The 14,830-nt window shown below is 34.5% G+C and overlaps 1 long non-coding RNA gene and 1 pseudogene across 1 annotated transcript; both read left to right on the top strand.

The window, feature by feature from the left end:
• Positions 1-818: 818 nt before the first annotated feature.
• On the top strand, positions 819-1,306 carry LOC145071216 (uncharacterized). Its single transcript, XR_013690309.1, has 3 exons — positions 819-838; positions 975-1,115; positions 1,247-1,306. It is a non-coding gene; the product is annotated as an uncharacterized LOC145071216 (long non-coding RNA).
• A 7,959-nt stretch (positions 1,307-9,265) lies between these two features.
• On the top strand, positions 9,266-9,383 carry LOC145071825 (5S ribosomal RNA; annotated as a pseudogene).
• Positions 9,384-14,830: the final 5,447 nt, after the last annotated feature.

The raw sequence follows: 14,830 nt of genomic DNA, 5'->3' as shown, positions 1-14,830 counted from the left end.
CTTTATTTATTTATTTATTAGTTTTTTCAAACAAGAAATGTAAGTCTGCTGCTATTTTTTTTAAAATCTTTTCAGATAAGTGAAGCTGATATATCCCAGTTGTCATTTGCTGTTGAGCTTGCTGAAGAGTTCTATGGAAGGTTGGTTTTCATTCGAATTTGAAAATGATGATCTTATTGTTAAAAACTTAAAATCATATATCATGACCAAAACTGATTTTCGTTTGCTGTTTTTTTTGTTTTTTTTTTTTTTTTTTTTTTTTTTTTTTTTTTTTTTTGTGAATCTACATAGTCAAGGTAACTTTTGAACAACTTGGATATTTTCTTGTTTATCTTACTAAAGATAGTAAGAGTGGTCAAAGTTTTGGTTTGACTTTGTGATATAATTACAGGGGCAAGATGTCGGCACAATTTGTCTCTGGTTTTAAATAAATTACAGCTTTGGTCCCTGAGTAGTGAGCGTAGTTGAAGTTTCATAAAGATTTTGGTCCATGTGACCTGTAAGTAAACAGCGTAGCTGATAGATTTTTCAAAATGGCCGTTTTACCCTTGGACCAAAACTGAAAAAAAAACAATATTTCACAGGGGCAAAATTTGTAAATTTCTCTTATTTGGACCCTATGGTGTGTGTGTGTGTGTCTATATATATATATATATATATATATATATATATATATATATATATATATATTCAGTTTTCGTCATAATGAAAAGTTCAACAGCCAGGCGGTTAACTTAGATGACAAGTGGACCAAAATCATAAGGAAACTTGAAAATAAGTTTTTGGAACAAAAATTGCAAAAATCAAGTATACCCAGACACAAGCTTGTATTTTCAAGGTAAACCCATTACATTACCCTTGATTTTATTTTTTCTTATTAGGACAGTGTAGTTGAAAAATCTAGCAGTGAAAAGTGGTTTGTATACAAGTAAAATGCTGTAATTGGAAGAAATGAATATATATTTATTATGCAGGTTGGAGACGACTGCAGACAAGATGTACTTGCTTTACAAGTGATTTCGCTTCTGAAAGACATATTTGAAGCAGTTGGACTTGATCTTTATCTGTTTCCTTATGGAGTACTTCCAACTGACCCTGAAAGAGGAATAATTGAGGTCACTCATCTCTTACATTATTACATATCTACTTCAACTTGCATACTTTTTCTTCTAATTTTTAAGCAAAAAAAAAAAAAAACTAATGGTGTTGAATTGAAATTTAATTATATGTATTTATTATTGTGCAGGTTGTTCCAAACACGCGGAGTAGAAGCTCGATGGGTGAAACGACAGATGGTGGATTATATCGAAAGTAAAATATTTTTTGCCCATGATTAAAAGGCGTAATTGCCCTTGTAGGTGGATGGAGTACCTGCATTGATTCACCAGATTGAAGTGTCATGGGATGATACTTTGGACCCTATTTCCTATTTTAAAATTGGGCAGGTGTGATTCATGTTATATAATATAAACATGTTAAATATTAATTGGATTATTTTATATTTTTTTTATACTTTTCTCAATAATTATAATCTCTTATTTTTAGGTCATTGAAGCAAATGTTCATTAATTAGATTTTTCACTCGAACGTGTATTATTATCGTTGAAGGACATTACAGTAATTTATCTTCCAAGTTTAATATTTTGTCAATAAAAATATGGATAAAAATTACAATTTTACCCTTTTCTTATGGCAGCCAGATCCATTGATTGAGGCTTTGGAGGCTGTTGTTGGTGATCAAGCAAACTTGGATGGACAATTAGAAGCAGCCCAATCCGATGAAGAGGTTTTTTTGACATTATATTAAAAAACATTTTCTTGATGAATTCTTGACTTGCACTGTCATAACTGTCGCTCACAGAGTTCCAACAGTCATTGACAGTGACAAGGTCATGGTCCATGTAGTTGACCAAAACCAAATTAAAAGAATCACACCCCTTCCTTCCTTCATTGCAGATGCCTTCCTCACTCCCTTCTTCCACCTCCTCCAATGGCGATCCCCTTCCAATGATTCCAGTATCTGGTCTACAACTTGCAGATTGCGATCATCAGATTAGCTAGTTACAGATACCTATCAGACTGTTTCTTCTTGAGGTCTATCTTACTTCCACCTTCTCATCTTAATTATAAGGTAAGTGTCTTATTTGGTGCTTCACTTGCATATATTTATCTTATTACCTCATTTTGTTATTTGTTTTCTTACTATTAGTTAAAACTTTCATTCTTTAAACATTTTATATATTGTATATAGCACGTTAGCAACTGATTACACGATAAATAGATAATTTTTCATCTCTTGGTTGATGTGGATGCCAACTTAATATGATGTTTTTATACAATTTGCGTTTCAAATACAGGGGAAAGCTTCAGAACTCAGGCATTTATGGCGGTGGAGGTTTCTAACCTATACTCATCCTTATAATTGAAGTCTTGTTTCTTTTTTATTTTACTTAATAGACTAAATGTGGACTAGTCTTATTTTGTAGTTATGTTTTTTTTTGCAGACAATATAGATACTGTGAGCAAGTTCATAGATTTAGAGTCCCTGAGTGGTGTTATTAAGGAAGAGTGGAGACAAGTGAGGCACACATTAAAAAATCAGCACTAATCATGTTTATAGTGAGGCACACATTAGGTTATTAGAACTATTAGTTTGTAAATTTCTGTTACAAATTCTATTGATTTGTTTTATTTTTCCATGGAAAAATTATTTGTATGACATTAAATTTTATTTAATGCATTATATTTTTTGTATATGATATTTTGTTTTCTATTATGAGACAATAAATGCAAACTTAATTTGAAAATTAGTAAATCTATAAATAATATTTTTTTTAACATTTAAAATTATGAAACGCAAAAAGATATGTCATCTTCATTTATGACAGGGCCTTTCTTGACAGGGGTTTTAATGATACGCAATGCGAGTCGTAAGGTTACGATATGCAAATGCGTGTCATCTTCCTTTATGACAGAGTCTTCCTTCATACGCATTGCGTGTCGTAAGTGAGCGTCGTAAATGCGTGTCGTAACTGCGCGTCGTAAATGCGCGTCGTCTATAGACGACGCGCAAAAGCGTGTCGTCTCTCGTTATGACAGGGCCTTCCTTGACATGCATTTGCGCATCGTCTGAGCATTTTACGACACGCATTGTGCGTCGTAAAAGGCTGTTTTTCTAGTAGTGTGTAAAAATAAAAGGTTGACTAGATAACTAGATTGGTTTGTCCAAATTCGTAATTCTCAGTTTATACTTGTTGTTTGCTCTAACTATGGCTAGATTTTTGTACATATTAATTTTGTTGTTTAAAAAAAACAATACATAATAATAACTAATAATAAATAATATTAATATATATAAAATAAATAATCACATCTTCCTACCAAAGATCATTGTACCGTTATACAAGGATAAAAAATACATATGGATTTGCCAAAGTAAAAAGGGTCATCCCTTCTTATTCTTACCATTTTCCTAGATAATGACCCAATATATGACTATTACTTATAAACCATACAACAAGCATGACCTTCTAAGTCATATTATTTAACAATGGAACCTTAGTAACATATATAGTTGTCCTTAAAATAACTTAATACAACTTACGTCAACATATATAAATTTCCTAATTCTCAATCAACGTGGTTTTTCCCTTTGAAGATTCTTCAGCTTTAGTCCCTGTGATATTTTGTTATATATGTCGGTTATACGTCGTGTGTTTATGATTTGAAAAAATCAAAAAGAAACTAATTAACATAATTATTTCTCTGAAATGTTAGGACTCTTGAAAGAACAAAGCAATATGATCAGCAACAACAACAAAATACCCTAAATTTTCCTTAAAATCAAACAACCAGAAAACAAGGGTAACCGAAAAGCTGGCAGAAAAGAACAAAGTTTCATACATCGATTAAAAAGCTTCACAACTCTCGACTTAGCTTGAATAAAATTTCAGAAAATTTATTCAGAATAATATATATATATATATATATATATATATATATATATATATATAATAAATTGGAATTGCATACTTTTGTCCGGCGGAGGAAGATCAGAGCGGAAATGGCAGGACCAAAGACCAGCTAGATCACGTACGTACGGGCGGAGACAATGCCTGTGATAAGGTTGATTACAGTTAGCGCACAGGAAAAACTACAGGTTTTTATCACCACACCCACATTCAATGCATACCACATCGTTGTCATTGTCGTAGTTCTCCACCGCTTGGTTAGCGGTCTTCAAGATGCCGGTCCTTAACCTATACTTTTGTACTCATGGTTGTCGTTTCGCCGACAATGGAGAGAATCGGTGGGCAGATGACCGCTTGGAGGATAGATCTTCTACCGTTTTAGGGTGCTTCCTATTATTGGCGAACGATGCATAGGTGCTGCTGAAAGCGGTACATTGCATATGTGAAATGAGAAGGAAGATTTGATGTATATAGGATGGAGAGATTGGGGTGAGGTGGGGTTAACATGGCATAATATGACTGGAGATGCTAATGTGCACTAGGTTCAGGTGTATACGATGACCCTACAACCGGCAAAACCGTGTTGCTTTGAGGGGCTTACTAATTGGTGATTTAAGCTTTTGCATGTTTTTCTTTCTGCTACTACAATCATTCTCTTAATTTTTTGTTTTTATCTTTTTTATTTTCTTTTCATTTTTTATGATTCTTTTAATTACTAAATCACTAAAAGAATTCAATTATATTTCTGCAATTACAAAAAGAATCCACTTAAGTTTGAAATTTCTTGTTTTTCATCGGAAGTTCACGAGATAAAGTTGTTTATTTCTAAGTAAAAAAACCACTGTTTTTCTTTCTGCTACTACAATCATTCTCTTAATTTTTTGTTTTTATCTTTTTTATTTTCTTTTCATTTTTTTATGATTCTTTTAATTACTAAATCACTAAAAGAATTCAATTATATTTCTGCAATTACAAAAAGAATCCACTTATGTTTGAAATTTCTTGTTTTTCATCGGAAGTTCACGAGATAAAGTTGTTTATTTCTAATTAAAGAAACCACTGAAAATAGAAATTTAATTATGTTCTTTTTACTATTTTTAGAAAAAGCAGTTTCTAAAGGTTAGTAATATGGAAATATATTGTGACTTTAGTTGTGAATATTGTGACTTGGACATACATTTTTTGATTGTTAATTAATAAGGTTGAGTTTAACTCCATTTTAATAATTTAACTTCCTAAAAAAAGTTTTTCTTTCTAGAACAACAAAAATATTTATAAAAAAACTAACAAGTGGCTAGAGTTACAACCACTTTAAACATTCATTCATCGGCTTATTACATTAATTCAACCCATCAATAAAACTATCATTTTTGCAATAGACCTTAATCCAATTAAAAGCTAAAAGGTTTGTTTCCTTCACCAAGTTATGATTGCTTTTTTTTAGAACAACCGAATATATATATATTAAAGTTAGTAGGAAGCTAGAAAGGAAAAAAAAAATACAAAGATAAATCCATTAAGGGGTTTTGGAGCCAATCGCTCCAAAAGGCCATAAACTTTATGTTTATATTGACAAACCACAAAAGGAATAATCAAACTATACTCTGGAACAAAACTTTGCGAAAAAGAAGCTTATCACCACACACCATCTTGTTTCTAAACCTCCATAGCACCCAAATCAACACTCCTAAAATAGCATCGACAGCTAATTTACGAACCGAAGGCAACCTTAGATCATCAAATCAGTCGTAGACATCACACAACTTGTCTGGAGAAGGAGGGGTAACATCAACCCACTTAAAAACTTTGGACCAAATAGTGGTTGCTAGATCAGAAGACCATAAAACATGCTCTATATCTTCTGGAACAATCAAGAAACAGGACAGATAAGAGTGTTAAGATCCACACCTTTCTAACTAAGATTCCATCATAAAATTTTCCAAACAAGAATATTAACCATCTTAAGAAGGAATTTGGACAAACCTAGTTTCCATATTGTTAGAAGGAAGAGTCAAATCGTTAATGTGCAACCTGATTTCCTTAACAGAGAAACCTCCTAAACACCATCTCCAATGGTCTTGATCATTAGAAAAGCTTACACCTTGCAGCAACATTAAAAGATCTTCAAGTTGACGGCTACTAACCCCTCCACGTATAGCTCGAGACCAACTCTAATGCCAAACATCATTCCACTTATCTCGCACCAAACAGTTTTGTTGAGTTTCCAAACGAATCAATCTAGAGAATCTAACATTAAGTGGTAAGTCACCCAACCAAACATCACTCGAGAATCGTGTAGAATTTTGTAACATCTCTCTCTGGCACGTATCACAATATTGTCCGCTTTGGACCACTCGGCACGAGGACTTCCCAGGGGGTCACCCATCCTGGTACTACTCCCGCCCGAGCACGCTTAACTGCAGAGTTCTTATGGGATCTGCTGCCCTCACGGCTTTAAAACGCGTTGTGTTAGAGAAGGTATCCGTACCCCTTATAAGGAATGCTTAGTTTTCCTTCCCAGCTGATGTGGGATCAGATCTAACCCACTTTCGCCCCCCATTATAGGGTTCGACGTCCCCGCCGAACACATCGACCCGTGCCCTGGCTCTGATACCATTTGTAACATCCCCCTCTGGCACGTATCACAATATTGTCCGCTTTGGGCCACTCGGCACAAGGACTTCCCAGGGGGTCACCCATCCTGGTACTACTCCCGCCCGAGCACGCTTAACTACAGAGTTATTATGGGATCTGCTGCCCTCACGGCTTTAAAACGCGTTGTGATAGGGAAGGTATCCACACCCCTTATAAGGAATGCTTAGTTCTCCTTCCCAGCCGATGTAGGATCAGATCTAACCCACTTTCACCCCCCCCCCCATTATAGGGTTCGACGTCCCCGTCGAACACATCGACCCATGCCCTGGCTCTGATACCAACTGTGACATCCCCAAAATCACGGCCAGAAAAGACCGATTTCATTTATGCTTTTTAAAATAATTTCAGAGTAAATCATTTTGATTTAAAAGTGTTGCGGAATTTGTTCCCAAAACAAAACATGATAAAATAATATTTATCAAAGCATTTCATCAAGAGATGCATTTTCGTTATATAATCAAAACTCGGGATGTCATGTTCCGATACAGACCATAAAGCATAAACAATAACATTACAAGTCATTCAACAAATATATACATATACAGACTTGTAAACAAAACAACTCGATGATTCATCCATCTTACGCCCTTGCGCCACTTCCTATAATACAAATAAAACTGAGTGAATCAGGCTTGGGAGCCTGGTGAGCATATAGGGTTTTCAACCCACAATAAATAAATTATATTTAATTTCACCAACCAACAATAACCCGATTACCCATTCCCGTTATCCTCACTTTACGTCCCTAAAACAACATCTATCTCAAGGGACCTAATCTAGGATTTTCATCGGGACGGACATTACTGCTAAGGGGTTTCCTCAACAATAGATATCCTAAAGGCAACCATGAGGGGGATAGAGTACACCGGTGAACACATCGTTCACAATACCTACAGGTTATGAACCGGCTAGTGTTCCACAGGACTGTCTAGAAAGAGTCTGTGGTCGTTATCCATACTCCCGTGAATAACTAGATCAACAACAACAACAACAACATCGAGGCCTCTTATCTGTTTATTACACACCAACTATCTACCCATGTTCTACCCAATATATTAGTAGATAAAAATATATATTTTCATACATAGTTTAAAACCTGTATAGCATTTTCATTCAATACATATTCCACATAACAGATGAGGCACACCCACATAACATGTATTTCATAGAAAATAAATCAGATCTATGAGATAGAAGAGAATGAATATACATTCACACATATAACAAAAAAATTATACACATAACACGTATTTCGTATAAAATACTTCATAATTATGCATTAGAAGAAAGTAACTACACACTCACTTGATCAGAAGATGATCGGACAGCACTACAGCTTGTAGAAGTAGTATTCTTCGGCAGATCTGGAAGATCTTTACAAAAACCGGACTCCTCGCAGGCAGACCTTCGGCTCGGGAATCTTACTTCTCGGGATCTTCGGGATCTCGGGACTTGCTTCGGGGCTCGGGAATGATACCGGGGCTTCGAGATAATTCTTGCACGAAAAACGATGCAAAAATGCAAGAAAAATTGAAGAAATGAGCAATGAACTCGGTTGCCCTCGACCTCCTTTTATAGGGGCTGGAAGGTCAAATTACGTTGGGCGTAACTTGAGATTACGCTGGGCGTAATGACGATAAGATCGCTGACTCCCCCCCCCCTTCGGATAATATCGGAATATATATATATATATATATATATATATATATATATATATATATATATATATATATATATATAAAATATCGAAAATATTTAATAAACTTCAAAAATTCATATCTTCCTCATACGAACTCCGTTTTCGACGTTCTTTATATCCACACGTAGGTGAGACTACAATCTACAACTTTCGTTTAGACTCCGTTGGCTAATTTTGAATTTATTTTTATTATTTATTTTTAGTCGGCCGGGGCAGGAAAATTCCGTTATAAATTCATAACTTCTTCATCCGACATCCGTTTTCGCCTATCATTTTATCGTTTTACTCCTATTAACGAGACCTTCGATTCTTATTTAGATTGTTTCAGCTAAAAACCGCTCGATCTCAAATCGAGTATTCGGGCTGCATACTGCTAAGTCGAAACTTCGAAAAATCATAACTTCCTCATACGAAGTCAGATTTGGGCGTTCTTTTTATGCACGCTCTCGGTTTAACGAAATCTACGACTTTCATTTAGATCAATAAGGCTAAATATTGCTCTAATGTAAATTTCACTTTTTACGTCATTCAACGTTGTCGGTTCTGTCGCGAAACTTCGACAGGTCATAACTTCTTCGTTATAACTCGGATTTCGGCATTCTTTATATCTTCAGAATCCTTGTTTCGACCACTACATCTTTATGCAAAGTTATTGGGATGATCCCACACTTCAAATTTGACGCTTATTTTATTCTTAATTCATTAAATTATAATAATTAAGAAAATAAACACATAATTCACATAATTCACATAATACTCAAATATTTCATCATTAATACTTCAAAAAGATTTACAAGGGTTAACCTAGACTATTACATCAATGATAATGTCTAGCCTGAAAATGCGGGCGTTACAATTAAGTGGGTTAGATCTGATCCCACATCGGCTGGGAAGGAGAACTAAGCATTCCTTATAAGGGGTGTGGATACCTTCTCTAACACAACGCGTTTTAAAGCCGTGAGCGCAGCAGATCCCATAAGAACTCTGCAGTTAAGCGTGCTCGGGCGGGAGTAGTACCAGGATGGGTGACCCCCTGGGAAGTCCTCGTGCCGAGTGGCCCAAAGCGGACAATATTGTGATACGTGCCAGAGAGGGATGTTACAAATGGTATCAGAGCATTAGTTTAAGCGAACTAGGAATTTGTAGGATTTCTAGACTTAAACTTAGAATGCTAAGTGGAATTTTGAGATGTGTGTCTGTTGGATTTTAGACATGAGCACTAGTTTATTTTTAGGAAAGTTGCCTAAAATGCTTTTATGTGCTAAATGTTATATGTTGTCATATATGATATTATTTGTTCGGATCTACGGTTTGTTGCCAACCCGATCTAAAGGTTTATGCGTTTAGTATTCTAAGCGTATGTATACGATATTAGAACTAGCATGTAATCGTTTCAGAGTGATAAGGATGATTTGAAATCTATCGTGAATGAAGATCTAAATTTCACCTTATTCGGTGTGTAGATAAAAAATGGTGAGAACAAGGAGTGGCGTTGGAAACGCGGATGAAAACAGGAATCAACCGCCAGTGATTGCGTAAATACCCGTTGTAGCAGCAGCACCGGAACCAATAACAATGGCTGGGGTGCAAGCCATGATTCGGGCTATGTTAGCCCAACCAAGGGATGAGATGCGACAGATGTTGCATGATAATAGGGACGAACCTATCATACCTATTGAGGAACCCGAATTGATTCCCGAGCAATCGGAGGAAGGGAACAATATTCGCATTATGAGTCAAGTTGGGACTCAAGGAGAACGAAGGAACGATCCGGAAAGGAGAAACAACAAGGATGGGCGAATGTACAAGAACTTCTTGGGTGCCAAGCCGCCAAGTCTTTCTGGGAGCCCAAAGCCTGTTGAGATAATGGATTGGATCTCCGAAATGGAGATGGTATTTGAAAGTTGCGACTGTAGCAACAAACAGAAGACTGACTTGGCAGTTAGAAAACTGAAGACTGGAGTATTGAGTTGGTGAGCATAGATGACTATGATACTGCATTCACTGACTCAATTACTCTGGCTTGTCCAAGTTTGCAATGCTCTGTTTATAATTGTTGTTTGCTCTAACTAGTGCTAGCTTTTTATACATTTTTATTTTCGTGTTTCAAAGAATCAATAGATAACAATAATTGATAATAAATAATAAATAATAAGTAATAAATAATTGATAAATGATAATAGATAATTGATCGTACATAATAGATGATATAAGTATTGAAAGATGAAACAAATCCCAAGTATCCAAGGGTACACCTTTCTACTAAAGATAATTGTCCCCAAAATATGCATGGAGGAGGTCATCCAAGATGATTTGCCAGAGTCGGAGTGCTCGTTCCTTGTGATTCATTCCATTTTCCTAGATAATTAATGAGCCTGTATATATGTGGCTATTACTTTTAATCCATACACCAAGCATGACATTCTAAATCGTATTATTTAACCATGGAACCTTAATAACATATATTGTTGACTAGTTGTCCTTACAATAACTTAAATAAAGTTACATCAGCTTATTTTAAGCAACTAATCAACATCATAATGCTCAATCGATTGTAGCTTTTCCCTTTGAAGATTCTTCAACTTCAGCGCCTGAGATATATAGTCATGTCAGTTATATATAAGCCTTGTGTTTATGATTTGAAAACATCAAAAGAAACAGATTAACATAATTATTTCTCTGAAATATTATTTCTCTTGAAAGAACAAAGTAAAAAATATGATCAGCAGCGGAAAACCCTAAAATGCTATTTAAAATTAATCAACCAGTTAGAAATGAGTGTAACCAAAAAGCTGGCAGAAAAGAACAAATTTTCATACATATATCGATTAAAAAGCTTTACGACTCTTGACTTATAGCATGAATAAAATATCAAAAAAATTATTCATTAATAATATATATAAGAATTGCGTACATTTGGCGGGTGGAGGAAGATCAGAGCAGCTACTGCAGTGCCAAAGACAAGTTGGGTGACGTACGAACAGGCAGAGACAACGCTTGTGATAAGGTAAGTAACATGGAATATTTATGCATAAATAATGTGAATTGGACATCCATTTTTGTGATCCTTAATTAATAAGGTTGAGTTTTGCTCCATAAATTGATATGCTTCAATTCCTATAAAATGTTTGTTAGACCAATCTTTATCTATTGTTTCGTTTCATTCCCATACATATTAAATCTTTCTGTGTAAATCATCAATCAAGGAGTTGCAAAACGATAATATTTACAACTTGGTGAATCGTTTAAAAACAAAAATCCTCTTAGTTCAGTTAGTACGTCACAATTTTATTACTGGAGGTGGTTGATTAAAAAAATCCTCTTGGTTAGTGGTCTTCAAGATGTCGGTCTTTAACCTATACTTTTGTACTCATGATTGTCGTTTCGCCGACAATGGAGAGAATCGGTGCGCATATGACCGCTTGGAGGATAGATCTTCTACCATTTTAGGGTGCTTCCTATTATTGGCGAACGATGCATAGGTGCTGCTGAAAGCGGTACATTTCATATGTGAAATGAGAAGGAAGATTTGATGTATATAGGATGGAGAGATTGGGGTGAGGTGGGGTTAACATGGCATAATATGACTGGAGATGCTAATGTGCACTAGGTTCAGGTGTATACGATGACCCTACAACCGGCAAAACCGTGTTTCTTTGAGGTTTACTAATTGGGGATTTAGGCTTTTGCATGTTTTTCTTTCTGCTACTACAATCATTCTCTTAATTTTTTGTTTTTATCTTTTTTATTTTCTTTTCATTTTTTTATGATTCTTTTAATTACTAAATCACTAAAAGAATTCAATTATATTTCTGCAATTACAAAAAGAATCCACTTATGTTTGAAATTTCTTGTTTTTCATCGGAAGTTCACGAGATAAAGTTGTTTATTTCTAATTAAAGAAACCACTGAAAATAGATATTTAATTATGTTCTTTTTACTATTTTTAGAAAAAGCAGTTTCTAAAGGTTAGTAATATGGAAATATATTGTGACTTTAGTTGTGAATATTGTGACTTGGACATACATTTTTTGATTGTTAATTAATAAGGTTGAGTTTAACTCCATATTAATAATTAGGGGGTGTTTGGATTAGCTTATTAGCTTATTGTTTATTAGCTTATTTGTGGTGGGAATAAGCAATAAGCAAGTAGAAAAATGCTTATTAAAATTAGCTTATTTAGCTTATTTATTGTGGGAATAAGCAATAAGCACCTCTTTTTTTCCTATCCAAACACCCCCTTTGTATGCTTTAACTTCCTATAAAAAGTTTTTCTTTCTAGAACAACAAAAATATTTATAAAAAAACTAACAAGTGATTAGAGTTACAACCACTTTAAACATTCATTCATCGGCTTATTACATTAATTCAACCCATCAATAAAACTATCATTTTTGCAACAGACCTTAATCCAATTAAAAGCTAAAAGGTTTGTTTCCTTCCTTCACCAAGTTATGATTGCTTTTTTTTTAGAACAGCCGAATATATATATATATATATATATATATATATATATATATATATATATATATATATTAAAGTTAGCAGGAAGCTAGAAAGGAAAAAAAAATACAAAGGTAAATCCATTAAGGGGTTTTGGAGCCAATCGCTCCCAAAGGCCATAAACTTTATGTTTATATTGACAAACCACAAAAGCAATAATCAAACTATACTCTGGAACAAAACTTTGCGAAAAAGAAGCTTATCACCAAACACCATCTTGTTTCTAAACCTCCATAGCACCCAAATCAACACTCCTAAAATAGCATCGACAGCTAATTTACGAACCGAAGGCAACCTTAGATCATCAAACCAGTCGTAGACATCACACAACTTGTCTGGAGAAGGAGGGGTAACATCAACCCACTTAAAAACTTTGGACCAAATAGTGGTTGCTAGATCAGAAGACCACAAAACATGCTCTATATCTTCTGGAACAATCAAGCAAACAGGACAGATAAGAGTGTTAAGATCCATACCTTTCTGACTAAGATTCCATCATAAAATTTTCCAAACAAGAATATTAACCATCTTAAGAAGGAACTTGGACAAACCTAGTTTCCATATTGTTATAAGGAAGAGTCAAATAGTTAATGTGCAACCTGATTTCCTTAACAGAGAAACCTCCTAAACACCATGTCCAATGGTCTTGATCATTAGAAAAGCTTACATCTTGAAGCAACGTCAAAAGATCTTCAAGTTGACGGCTACTAACCCCTCCACGTATAGCTCGAGACCAACTCCAATGCCAAACATCATTCCACTTATCTCGCACCAAACAGTTTTGTTGAGTTTCCAAACGAATCAATCTAGATAATCTAACATTAAGTGGTAAGTCACCCAGCCAAACATCACTCGAGAATCGTGTAGAATTTCCATCGCCCACCTTTTCTTATAAGAATGAACGAAGCACTGGACCCTTATCGTGCATGTAATTTACGGATCCTACAATCCTAGACCATACGCCTTGCCCATGAGTATGAAAAAAGAAAGATGTGTATCCACCTCCATATACACCATACGTGGCCGTAATCAGAACCACCCACAAGGCATTTTTTTTCGGTAACCAGTTTTCATCTCCACTTCTTAATATGGAATAAATATAAGATGTCGTGACTGCTTCTCATGATGCTCTTAAATATGTAATTGTTTATGTACTTCCAAATGATCCAGACCATCACCATGAGAACCAGTGGTAAAATATTTGTTAGCTTGATATTTATTAGTTGTTTCGTTTTATTCACTTACTCATCAAATCTTCGTGCATAATTCATGATCAATCAATGAGTTGCTATTTGCAAACATTTGCAACGTGGTGAATCGGGAAAAAAATTCTCATACTTAAGTTAGTATGTTAACATAATATTAAAAGGGGTCATTTCTAATATGCATGGTTTGCTGACAACAAGCATTGAACATGTAACCTTTATTAAAATAAGTATTTGATTTCAAAAAAAGAATGATTTTCTAATTTCATTATTATGGTTCTTACGATCACTACTAATGAATTAACCATAATTTTAACTTTATGTGTTAAAGACTGCTAAAGAACTTGTGTTTATCGTCCAATTTTCAATACTAATCATTATATATCGGCATGTATGTTTATAGTTAACTATCATATAATGTGCTTTTGGTTTGAGGTGTTTTCTTAAGTATATAAGTTATGGTTATTCATTCCTAAAAGTAGGACCCAAATTACTGAAGTGAAACTCAATTTATATATTGATTTAAAACGTGTATATACTCTTTACTGTATTTGTAACGCTTGGTTTCAGTATGTTCTTCTTTGGCAAATCGTTTGATTTTGATTTAAGTGAAGGGTTAGGCTAAGGTTAGACGGGGAGCTTGTCTTTGACGACACGGTGCGCCTGAAGTAAAACTCAATTTATTTATTGATTTAAATGTGTATATAATGTTTGCTATATATGCAACGCTTGGTTTCAATATGTTCTTCTTTTGCAAATCTTGTGATTTTGATTTAAGTGAATGTTTGGGTTAAAGT

This window comes from Lactuca serriola, chromosome 8, assembly GCF_051521515.1.
Source record: "Lactuca serriola cultivar US96UC23 chromosome 8, Lser_US96UC23_V15, whole genome shotgun sequence".
In the NCBI taxonomy this organism is placed as follows: Eukaryota; Viridiplantae; Streptophyta; class Magnoliopsida; order Asterales; family Asteraceae; genus Lactuca; species Lactuca serriola.
This window is presented reverse-complemented; position numbering and strand designations above follow the sequence as displayed.